The sequence below is a fragment of the Oncorhynchus gorbuscha genome, linkage group LG17 (assembly GCF_021184085.1).
Source record: "Oncorhynchus gorbuscha isolate QuinsamMale2020 ecotype Even-year linkage group LG17, OgorEven_v1.0, whole genome shotgun sequence".
NCBI lineage: Eukaryota > Metazoa > Chordata > Actinopteri > Salmoniformes > Salmonidae > Oncorhynchus > Oncorhynchus gorbuscha.
The window spans coordinates 33,590,734-33,603,241 of record NC_060189.1 but is presented as its reverse complement, the minus strand read 5'-3'; the positions used below and the strand labels follow the sequence as shown (position 1 = coordinate 33,603,241).

General features: G+C 43.0%; 1 protein-coding gene across 1 annotated transcript in view; it reads left to right on the top strand.

Moving 5' to 3' along the window:
* Positions 1-7,134: 7,134 nt before the first annotated feature.
* LOC124001481 (disheveled-associated activator of morphogenesis 1-like) overlaps positions 7,135-12,508 on the top strand; it is an 85,496-nt gene continuing 80,122 nt past the window's right edge. The window contains exon 1 of the mRNA XM_046308286.1: positions 7,135-7,356. The gene's annotated coding sequence lies outside the window, so the exon portion shown is untranslated. The remainder of the gene's footprint in view (positions 7,357-12,508) is intronic.

Sequence of the window (12,508 nt, the reverse complement as noted above, 5' to 3'; positions counted from 1 at the left end):
CACCCACACCACGTTTCACAAAGACACGGTGATTGGAATCAAAAATCTCCAATTTGGACTCCAGACCAAAGGACACATTTCCACAGGTCGATTGTCCATTGCTCGTGTTTCTTGGCCCAAACAAGTCTCTTCCTCTTATTGGTGTCCTTCAGTAGTGGTTTCTTTGTAGCAATTTGACCACGAAGGCCTGATACACACAGTCTTCTCTGAACAGTTGATGTTGAGATGTGTCTGTTATGAGAACTGCATTTATTTGGGCTGCAATTTCTGAGGCTCTAATGAACTTATACTTTGCAGCATAGGTAAATCTGGGTCTTCCATTCCTGTGGCAGTCCTCATGAGAGCCAGTTTAATCATAGCACTTGATGGTTTTTACGACTGCAGTTGAAGAAACATTAAAAGTTCTTGAAATGTTCCGTATTGACTGACTTTCATGTCTTACAGTAATGATGGACTGTTGTTTCTCTTTGCTTATTCGAGCTGTTCTTGGACTTGGTCTTTTACCAAATAGTGCTATTTTCTGTTACCCCCCCCCCTCCACTTTGTCACAACTCAACTGATTGGCTGAAACGCATTAAGAAGGAAAGAAATTCCACAAATGTACTTTAACAAGGCAAACCTGTTAATTGAAATGCATTCCAGGTGACTACCTCATGAAGCTGGTTGAGAGAATGCCAAGTGTGTGCAAAGCTGTATTCAAGGTAAAGGGTGGTGTCAGGAGTGCGTAACTGGTGGCATGGAAGTCAAACGCAGGAGAGCAGAGCTTGGTAAATAGCCGGAGCCGTTTAATGTACATAACTACCGGAATACAAAAATAACAACACACATGGGCATCAAAACCCGTATTGCACCAGTCACATAAAGCACACATACTTACAAAAAACAATTCCCAACAAGGACATGGGGGAAACAGAGGGAACATATACAACATGTAATTAGGGAATTAAAACCAGGTAAATGCGACATCCAGACAAAACAAATGGAACATGAAAAATAGATTGATGATGGCTAGAAGACCGGTGACGTCGATCGCCGTCGTGACAGGTGGCTATTTGAAGAATCTCAAATATAAAATATATTTGGATTTGGTTAACACTTTTTTGGTTACTACATGATTCCATGTGTGTTATTTCATAGTTTTGATGTCTTCACTATTATTCTATAATGTAAAAAACACCACAAATAAAGAAAAACCCTTGAATGAGTAGGTGTTCTAACATTTTTGACCAGTAGTGTATATTTCAGGATAATGTGTATCCCTGGAAACAATCAGAATTCATGTAAACATTACAGTTTTGAAAATGGAGCTTGTCCAAAAAAGTGTCCTCTTGGCACAATTTACCCCGGGGATGGTGTAAATTGAGCCACGGAACAGGGTAAGTGATCTACTTTGGTTTAGATACAAGCATCATGAAACTGCTAAGAATGCATAAGAATGGTGCCGGAGGAGATGGGTGCCGGAGGAGATGGCTGCCGTTTTATGGGCTCCTAACCAATTCTGCTACTTTGTGTTTTTTCAGGTTGTTTATAACTTATTTTGTACATAATGTTTCTGCCACCGTCTCTTATTGCCGAAAGAGCTTCTGGATATCAGAACAGCGATTACTCACCTCGAACTGGACAAAGATTTTTCTTTAACGTGTCGGATGCGAAGGATTTACTCCAGATATCCGACCAGGCCCAAATCCTCGTCATTCACATTAAGAGAAGGTGCCGATACAGGGGACACAGGTCCGGGTTCCTTGTGAGAATTCGTTGGCGAGTGAGCAAACCCGCCTCTACCATCCGTCCTATTGGCCATTGTGCAATCATTGGAGAATAAACTGGATGAACTTCGTTCAAGACTATCCTACCAACAGCACATTAAAAACTGTAATATCTTATGTTTCACCGAGTCGTGGCAGAATGATGACATGGATAACATACAGCTGGATGGATTTTCCGTGCATCAGCAAGATAGAACAGGTGCCTCAAGTAAGACAAGGGGTGGCGGTCTGTGTCTATTTGTCAATAACAAAATCAAATATTAAGGAAGTCCCGAGGTTATGCTCGCCTGAGGTAGATTATCTCATGATAAGCTGTATACCACAGTATTTACTAAGATAGTTTTCATCTATATTTTTTGTAGCTGTCTATTTACCACCACAAACCGATGCTGGCAACAAGCTGTATAAAGCCATAAACAAACAAGGGGAGTTTAATGCAGAGAAAACTTTAATCTGTTTTACCTCATTTCTACCAGCATGTTACATGTGTGACTAGCTTAATACGAAAGTGGTCAGATGACACAGATGCTAAGATACAGGCATGTTTTGCTAGCACAAACTGGAACATGTTCCGGGACTCATACAATGGCATTGAGGAGTTTACCACATCAGTAACCGGCTTCATCAATAAGTGCGTCGATGACGTTGTCCCCACAGTAACCGTACATAATACCCCAACCAGAAGCCATGGATTACAGGTAACATCCGCACAGAGTTAAAGGGTAGAGCTGCCGCTTTCAAGGAGTGGGACTCTAACCCGGACGCGTATAAGATATCCCACTATGCCCTCAGACGAACCATCAAACAGGCAAAGCGTAAATACAGGACTAAGATTGAATCCTACTACTTGGCATGGCTTCTAAACTATTACGGACTACAAAGGGAAGCCCAGCCATGAGCTGCCCTGTGACACAAGCCTACCAGATGAGCTAAATTACTTCTATGCATGCTTCGAGGCGAGCAACACTGAAGCATGCATGAGAGCATCAGTTGTTCCAGGCAGTTGTGTGATCGTGATCGCCGTAGCCGATGTGATTAAGACCTTTAAACAGGTCAACATTCACAAGGCCGCAGGGCCAGAAGGATTGCCAGGACGTATACTCCAAGCATGCGCTGACCAACTGGCAAGTGTCTTCACTGACATTTTTAACCAGTCCCTGGACGAGTCTGTAATACTTACATGTTGCAAGGGGACCACCATAGTCCCCCTGCCCAAGAACACCAAGGTAACCTAACTACCGACCCCGTAGTACTCACGTCTGTAGCCATGAAGTGCTTTGAAAGGCTGGTTATGGCTCACATCAACACCATCATCCCAGAAACCCTAGACCCATTCCAATTTGCATACCACCCCAACAAATCCACAGATGACGCAATATCTATTGCACTCAACACTGCCCTTTCCCACATGGACAAAAGCAACACCTATGTGAGAATGCTGTTCATTGACAACAGCTCAGCATTCAACACCATTGTGCCCCCAAAGCTCATCACTAACCTAAGGACCCTGGGACTGAAGACCTCCCACTGCAACCGGATCCTGGACTTCTTGAAGGGCTGTCCCTAGGTGGTAAGAGTAGGCAACAACACATCTGCCACGCTAATATTCAACACGGGGCCCCTCAGGGCTGCATTCTTAGTCCCCTCCTGTACTCTGTTCATCCATGACTGGGTGCACAAGCACGACTCCAACACCATCATTAAGTTTGCCGATGACACAACGATGGTAGGCCTGATCAACAACGAGGCAGCTTATAGGGAGGTCAGAGACCTGGAAGTGTGTTGCCAGGACACCAACAATATAATAATATAATAATAATAATAATATATATATAATAATAATATAATATAATAATATATGCCATTTAGCAGACGCTTTTATCCAAAGCGACTTACAGTCATGTGTGCATACATTCTACGTATGGGTGGTCCCAGGAATCGAACCCACTACCCTGGCGTTACAAGCGCCATGCTCTACCAACTGAGCTACCAACCTCTCCCTCAACGTGATAAAGACAAAGGAGATGATCGTGGACAACAGGAAAAGGAGGGCTGAGCACGTCCACATTCTCATCGACAGGGCAGTAGTGGAGCAGGTTGAGAGCTTCAAGTTCCTTGGTGTACACATCACCAACAAACTATCATGGTCCAAACACACCAAGGCAGTCGTGAAGAGGGCACAAAAACACCTATTTCCTCTCAGGAGATTGAAAAGATTTGGCATTGTCACGTTCTGACCTTTATTTACTTTGTTTTGTCTTTATTTAGTATGATCAGGGCATGAGTTGGGGTGGGCAGTCTATGTTTGTTTTTCTATGCTTGGTTTCTGTTTCGGCCTAGTATGGTTCTCAATCAGAGGCAGGTGTCGTTAGTTGTGTCTGATTGAGAATCATACTTAGGGAGCCTGGGTTTCACTGTTGGTTTCCGTGTGTGTTTGTCGCCACACGGTACTGTTTCGTTTTTTGTAGATTTCACGTTATCGCTTATTGTTTTTGTTGTTCATTTGTCTTTATTAAAAACATTATGGACACTTACCATGCTGCATCTTGGTCCGATCCTTACTCCTCTTCAGACGAAGAGGAGATCTGCCGTTACAGGCATGGGTCCTCAGATTCTCAAAAGGTTCCACAGTTACACCATGGAGAGCATCGTGACTGGTTGCATCACCGCCCGGTATGGCAACTGCTCGGCCTCCGACTGCAAGGCGCTACAGAGGGTAGTGCGTAAGGCCCAGTACATGACTGGGGCCAAGCTTCCTGCCATCCAGGACCTCTATACCAGGCGGTATGAGAGGAAGGCCCTAAAAATTGCCAAAGACTCCAGCCACTCTAGTCATAGACTGTTTTCTCTGAAAGCGGTACTGGAGCGTCAAGTCTAGGTCCAAAAGGCTTCTTAACATCTTCTACCCCCAAGCCTTAAGATTGCTGAACAGCTAATCAAATGGCGACCCGGACTATTTGCATTGATCCCCCCCTTTTTTAAGCTGCTACTACTCACTGTTTATTATCATTATACTCCTATCTACATGTACACATTACCTCAATTACCTTGATTAACCTGTACTCCAGTACATTGACTCGGTACCGGTACCCCCTGTATATAGCCTCGTTATTGTTATATTATTGTTGTTCTTTTATTTATTTATTTTTTTATTTAGTAAATATTTTTATAACTCAATTTTTTTTCTTAAAACAGCATTGTTGGTTAAGGGCTTGTAAGTACGCAATACACGGTAAGGTCTACCACACCTGTTGTATTCGGGCGCATGTGACAAATAAAATGTAATCTGATTTGAACACAAATTAATTTGACTTGTTGAAATAACCCAATATGCTTACCACTTTTTCCATGTGGTTTCATCATTCACAGGCTCCATGGAATGATGACCTCTTCCTAAATATTTGGTCAAATTATACATTTTGTGTATGGTTTCCTATAAACAAGGGTGGCTCAATTTAGCCCACTCATCCTTACATAAAAGGAGCAAAAAAACATTTAGGTCTAAAATCAGTAGTAAATTGCTGTATTCCACAACCAGCTACTGTCATGATTGTAATTCTGCCGCACAGTTCTCATTCCAACAGTATTCCTACAATACCCTGTAATTCTGTCTGTGTCCTGTTTTTGGCTAAATAAATCACGTAACCCTTCCCCAATAGCTCCCATCAGCGCTGCAAAACTTGAAACTCAACTTTGACATAGTTCTCCATGCAATAAGAGGGTTTCAAAGACTTTTCACATCACCTTTTAATTACCTCACTTTACTAATTGTAGCCACTAGCTACATCTAGATGTATTCTATTTTATTTTATAAACTGGGTGGTTCGAGCCCTGAATGCTGATTGGCTGACAGCCGTGGTATTTCAGACAAAACATTTATTTTTACTGCTCTATTTACATTGGTAACCAGTTAATAATAACAATAAGGCACCTCAGGGCTTTGTGGTATATGGTCAATATACTATGGCTAAGGGCTGTGCCTAAGAACAGCCCTTGGCCGTGGTATATTGGCCATATACCACACCCCCTCGTGCCTTATTGCTTAAGTATACCACGGGTACGACAAAACATTTATTTTTACTGCTTCAAGTATGTTGGTAACCAGTTTATAATAGCAAATCAAATCAATTCAAATTGTATTTGTCACATACACATGGTTAGCAGATGTTAATGCGAGTGTAGTGAAATGCTTGTGCTTCTAGTTCTGACAATGCAGTAATAACCAACGAGTAATCTAACCTAATAATTTCACAACAACTACCTTATATACACAAGTGTAAAGAGATTAAGAATATGTACATAAAAATATATGAATGAGTGATGGTACAGAACGGCATAGGCAAGATGCAGTAGATGGTATGGATTACAGTATTTACATATGAGATGAGTAATGTAGGGTATGTAAACATATACAAGTGTAATTGTTTAAAGTGGCTAGTGATAGTATATACGCGTTGTATTGTGCCCAAGAACAGCCCTTAGCTGTGGTATATTGGCCATATCCCACACCACCTCGTGCGTTATTGCTTAAGTATACCACGGGTATGACACAACATTTATTTTTACTGCTCTAAGTATGTTGGTAACCAGTTTATAATAGCATTAAAGCACCTTTGGGGTTTATGGTATATACGTCTTTGGGTTTATGGTATACACGTGTTGCGTCGTACCTAAAAACATGCCATGGTATATTGGCCATATACCACACCTCCTCGGGCCTTATTGCTTAAATATATTGTAATGAAACAGCAGGGAGCAGGTCTCGAACCCTCGACCTTCGCGTTTATAAACCCAGGGTCGTTACACTATAATTCTATTATATTCTATACCAGATATATGCTTGTCAGATGAAGATGTCATGTTGATTTGTCACATTGTCTTGTAATCTAGGCTCTCAATCAACCATTTACACATCTGCTTTTTTTCACCAAGTGGTAGCGGCGCACCATTCCTCTGGAACGACATTTCCCATGAAAACATGAGCTTTGTAATTAATCGTTGGTCCGTGAGCGCTGACACCAAAGACAGTACCAAAGACAGTACAGCAGAAACAGCTTCTCCATTAGAAATACCAGATCACGCTTGTAGGCGATGTCATGGTGACGTTGGCTGGCTGAAGTTATGCGCAGAAACACGTCTTCGGTCTAACGGGTCGTTTTGCACCGAACTGCGCATGTGCAAAGGCACTCATTCGATATAAAGTTGTTTTGACAAAAATGTAAACGTGTCAGTTTGTCACTTTCACGAGGTTGGAGTAATAACATGTCCAACTAGATAAGATATTGGCTCGAATCTAGATTGTGCCTTTAAAATTCGAGAAAATTAACATCTAAAGAAGAATTGTTCACTTCTCTAACTTCTCAATCCCAAAACCCCTACCTGACCTGCTTGGTCTGCTTCACAAGCGTTCCCGGAAGCCTCGCGATCTTGAGCCTTTGGGTTTAGACTCTGTGCGTACACAATGGCCTGTGCTGACACTGGCCAAAAGGGATGATGTCACCTGCAACAGCCCTATGATTATTGTGTTAAAGGGGAATACACAACCATAAAGCACCGATCGAACTGCTTCAATTATGGATTTGTTTACAAGGTAAGCTAAATCGATATTAGATAACTAGCACGATGATGGTGGTGTATTTTTTTCCCCCACATACAAATATATTCCAGAGACATTTTTTACATATTTACGGCAACAGATCGACACAGATGAGACCCGATGACCGAGGATCAGCTAGATGGGTGGGACGAAGGGATAAAACATGCAAATTCGATTGCAAATTAAAGATCTATGTGAACCGCCGCCACATTTTGGATGCAAAACTGCACAGTTAAAGGCGATTTGATTACCTCGGTATGTGAAGAATGTCTTTACGCGGTTTCAAGTGTCGTGTGTCTTTTGTATCAGTTCGTGTATTTATGCGGGCTTGTGGCGAAGAAGCCGGTGTTATATCTCTGGAACTGGTGTTCGCATGCAATGCAACTATAGTAGGCCTATACAAGTGAATGCTTTGATCTGTTGTAATTTTATTAATGCAGTGTAGCTTAAACCTGTTTTTTTGTTTTGCAATTAGGCCTACAGTGTGATTATGTGGTGAATGATCGAGATTGGGAACAAGTTAGATATATGCATTCACAACGTGTATTACGTCCACAACGTCCAACTGTAATTTGCCTATGAATGTCATTTCCCTTGAACGTCAGTTAGAAGCTACACTACATCACCAAAAGTATGTGGATACATGCTCATAGGGCATCTCATTCCCAAATCATGGGCATGAATATGGAGTTGGTACCCCTTGCTTCTGTTCAGCCACAAGAGCATGAGTGAAGTTGGGCAATTAGGCCTGGCTCACAGGCGAAGTTCCAATTCATCCCAAAGGTGTTTGATGAGGTTGAGGTCAGGGTTCTAAAGCCAGTCAAGTTCTTCCACACCAATCTCGAAGAAAAAAAACATTTTTGTATGGACCTCGCTTTGAACGGGGGCATTGTCATGCTGAAACGGGAAATTACCTTCCCCAAACTGTTGCCACATAGTTGGAAGCACAGACTCGTATAGAAGGTCATTGTATGATGTAGTGTTAAGATTTCCCTTCACTGAAACTAAGAGGCCTAGCTCAAACCATGAAAAACATCCCCGGACCGTTATTCCTCCTCCACCAAACTTTACAGTTGGCACTATCCATTCAGGCAGGTAGCGGTCTCCTGGCATCCCCCAAACCCAGATGTGTCTGTCAGAGTGCAAGATGGGAACGCGTCCAATGGACTGCTCCAGAGTCCAATGGACGCAAGCTTTACACTACTCCAGCTTGGCATTGCACATGGTGATGTTAAGCTTGTGTGCAGCTGCTCGGCCATGGAAACCCATTTCATGAAGCTCGCGACAAACAGTTATTGTGCTGACGTTGTTTCCAAAGGCAGTTTGGAACTCAGTAGTGAGTGTTACAACCAAAGACAGATGATTTTTACACGCTTCAGCGGTCCTGTACTGTGAGCTTGTGTGGCCTTCCACTTCGAGGCTGCTCATAGACATTGTCCCTTCACAATAACAGCACTTACAGCTGACCGGGGCAGATCTAACAGGGCAGACATTTGATGAACTGACTTGGAAAGGTGGCGTCCTATGATGGTGCCATGTTGAAAGCCACTGAGCACTTCAGTAAGGCTATTCTACTGCCAATGTTTGTCTATGGAGATTGCATGGCCGTGTGCTCGTTTTTATACATCTGTCAGCAATGGGTGTGGCTGACAAAGCCGAATCCACTAATTTGAAGGGGCATACTTTTGTTAATACTGTATGGTATATGTCATTCCTATCCCAATATTTGACTAAAGGAGCCTAAATTTACTCCGTGCATGGATATTACATGTTCTGTTTAAAGGGCGAATTGGCTCTGGAAGCCAAATACTCCATCTGAACTTGAATCGATTCTCAACTGCAGTGCAGTTCTAGAAACATAAATCCCTTTCCCTTTTTTTAACTAGGCAAGTCAGTTAAGAACAAATTCTTATTTTCAATGACACTGGGTTAACTGTCTGTTCAGGGGCAGAATGACAGATTTGTACCTTGTCAGCTCAGGGATTTGAACTTGCAACCTTTCAGTTACTAGTCCAACACTCTAACCACTAGGCTACCCTGCCACCCCTTTGACTTTGAGTTCATATCAAAATTATTACACAAATGCAAAATACACATTTAATCCACACTGTTTTTACCAGTTTTAATATGGCTGTGACAATATTTTTCAGTGACATGTTTGTGGCGTCTGTCTTCCGTTGTGAGACGCAGATAGCTAATTAGCACAGGTAGTCCATTCTGTCTTCTGTCTGTTTTCCGTAAACAAGCGCTGTATAACATGGAAATATGGCCATGAGTGAACCCTAACCCTATTAAAAGGTGTGTATCTATTGAACCTTTTTGTTTTTTGAAAATTTATTTTCCCCAATTTGAAAGATAAGATCCTTATGTTTCCAAAATTGTACGGCAAGCGACGCGTGTTAATGTTCAGACGGAGAGTCTCGGCTCTTTAAGTTTTACCATCAACAAGCAAACAAGTTTCTCTCAATGATATATTGTTGTTAGGAAACTGTCTGTCGTTTTGTATTCTATATTCTTCCCTTGGGGTCAGAGTAGCAGTGAGGGACATACAGGCAATTCCACAGTAACAGAGGGATACTGAGACTCAGATTTTTCACTTTAAAATGCATGTTTGGTAGCAGAATGAGGGCACAAACTGTCATTTGTCTGTTCTTTAGATCTGCACTGTTCAAGTAAATGTATTTTTGTAAAATGTTCTGTGGAAGTTATGAAAAGTAGTTATTGGTTTAACTTTGCTACCATTTGGTTTTTGTTTGACATAGATTTTAAAGTGAGAGTCTCAGCATCCCTCGTATCGTGGAAGTAAGCATTTCACTGTTAGTCCACACCTGTTGTTCACGAAGCATGTGACAAATCAAAATTCATTTTGATTAAAAAACGGCCTAGAGGACATTACAACTTGTTTACATGCATCAGTTTTGCCCCTCTAATCCTATCATCAGGTGAGGCATTACAAATAAAAGATTTAACCAATGTTTGCTGAACCGTCTTGTGCGCAATCCACCCCTAATTGCTGTGTGTAATGATGTAGAAGATGGGTGATGTCTTGGTTGCCTCCATGCACTGACGTCCGTGATGTTAGACATGCATAGGCTTGAATGTTCTATCATACGCAAAATAGTCTACATGCTACCCGGAGGCCTCCGATCAAGCCCAAGTCATGCTAATGACAACAAACCTAGTAGCTCAGTGCTAACCTGTTCTCGTTCTGAAATATGACGGGTATTTTGTAGGGCTGACACAAATCACGTGCCTCAGTCAGCCTCACGATCACTTAGATTACTACAGTGCTGTTAATCATCTATTCCAGACCAGGCCCCTCTCTCTGTGTGTGTTTTTGTGTCTGTGTGCGGCACTGGATTCTCAGCCTTTTTAATAAGTAATACCTCCGATACTTAACACGCTGAGCACCGGGCAGAAGCCCAAGTCTCTTCCAGGCATCATCAGACCATTCCGTTTAGATGGGTTCCTGTCTGGCTGCCTACGCTGCTCCCCCAGGCTGACATTCCCCCTGGTTCACCAGCCCTGAATCGCAGGTTCCTACTACTGACCTCTCTGCATTCCCCTGTCTGGGGGACAGACTGGGGCTCTAATAGCTTATAGGAATCCCACCCTCCCCCCTCTGTTGTGTGGGTGTGTGTGTATGCACATTTTGTGTGCGTGTCTGGCGTGTCTGTTTTGTTATCCAGCAGACAGCCACAAGGGGATTTTATTTAGCTCAATTAGTGAGAGATCTGGAATCGCTGACATGAAGTGTGGGAGTAGCAGAAGCCTTAAATTAAAACCAGTGAGGTCATACTGATAGCTCCTACAGTACAGTGTTTATGGTATTCTATCTCAACGTGAGGGAATGTCACAGCTATGCTAAGATGTGATACCAGAACTTCTTTCCACTACAAGTAACCGATACCCCCCCCCGAACTCATCTAAATCTCTGCTCACAGCAGCCCCAGTCCCAGACTCAGTCATGCACAATGACACCAGGACGTATGGGTAAAGAGTCATTAATACCATTAGTATTTAAAACATATTAATAGAACTTAAGTGATGAATGAATGACTGACCTCTAGTCTACCTCTGTGGTGGCAGATGCAGTCTGAGGAGAAGTGAGCTAGATGGGTGAGCTAGATGAGCTAGATGGGTGGTAGAGAAATAAGGTAGAGCATTCACCTCTAACTGGGCTAGGTGTAGTTGTTCATAACACGTGCCAGTCTTGAGCTAACTCTATGGCAATTGGGAAAGCCTTTCAAAAGAGCAACATTTAAGCTCTTCCACTAAATGTGTGCAGGAGCTACCTCCGGAAATATATATATAATATAGCGTTTGGCACAGTTCCGGTTGGCACTGTTTTTTCCTCCTAATTTAGTTATGATGATTTAGTTTCTGGAATAGTTTTGTTATGTCAAAACATTGCTCAGGTGAGGTGAGGATAAATGAGGTAACTCACTCAGTGAAACCAAGCCAGTTGTTTTCCTTTCGGTGCTCGCTCAGCTTCCGCCTTTGCCTGTGAACTGCTCTGGAGAATGATTTACCAGTGTACTCTATGCTCTGCTAGACTTTATTGTGTGTGTTTGTGTTTTGCTTAGTGTGTGTTCTGGACTTGCATATTTGCATGTGGTGGAGACAGACATAGCATAAGGCAGACATTGCATAAAGGTTGGTGGGTGGTAACACCCTTTGTACCACCCACATTAAAATTAGGCAGATAGAAGGAGCACCAGCATGTGCGGTCGGTGCATCGGGCACCATTTAGTTTTCTGCGTAGGACTAGTATGAAGTGGATGGGACTATCCCAGAGGCCTCTGTAGCCCTGCCCTGCCTGCCTTGCCCCACCCATTGAGCCCAGCCCTCTGTCCGGTGAGGCTCAACAATGGTCCAGTGTAGCTGTTTGAACAACTTCCCATTCTCTGCTTGTGTGCTTCATTGGGGCTGGACAATGGTGTGTCCTGGTGTTATTCATTCTCAGGCAGAGGCGCAGCCAGCCAGTCTGTCGGTCAACCCACCCCACTTCCTCAATGAGCCTCAGCTCCCCCTAACTCTGGTCCTCTAGCCCAGCTCCCCCTAACTCTGGTCCTCTAGCCCAGCTCCTTTCTAACTTAAACCCTCCAGAGGGCTGCCCCAGCTCCCCTCGCTGCTCCCCTAGAGA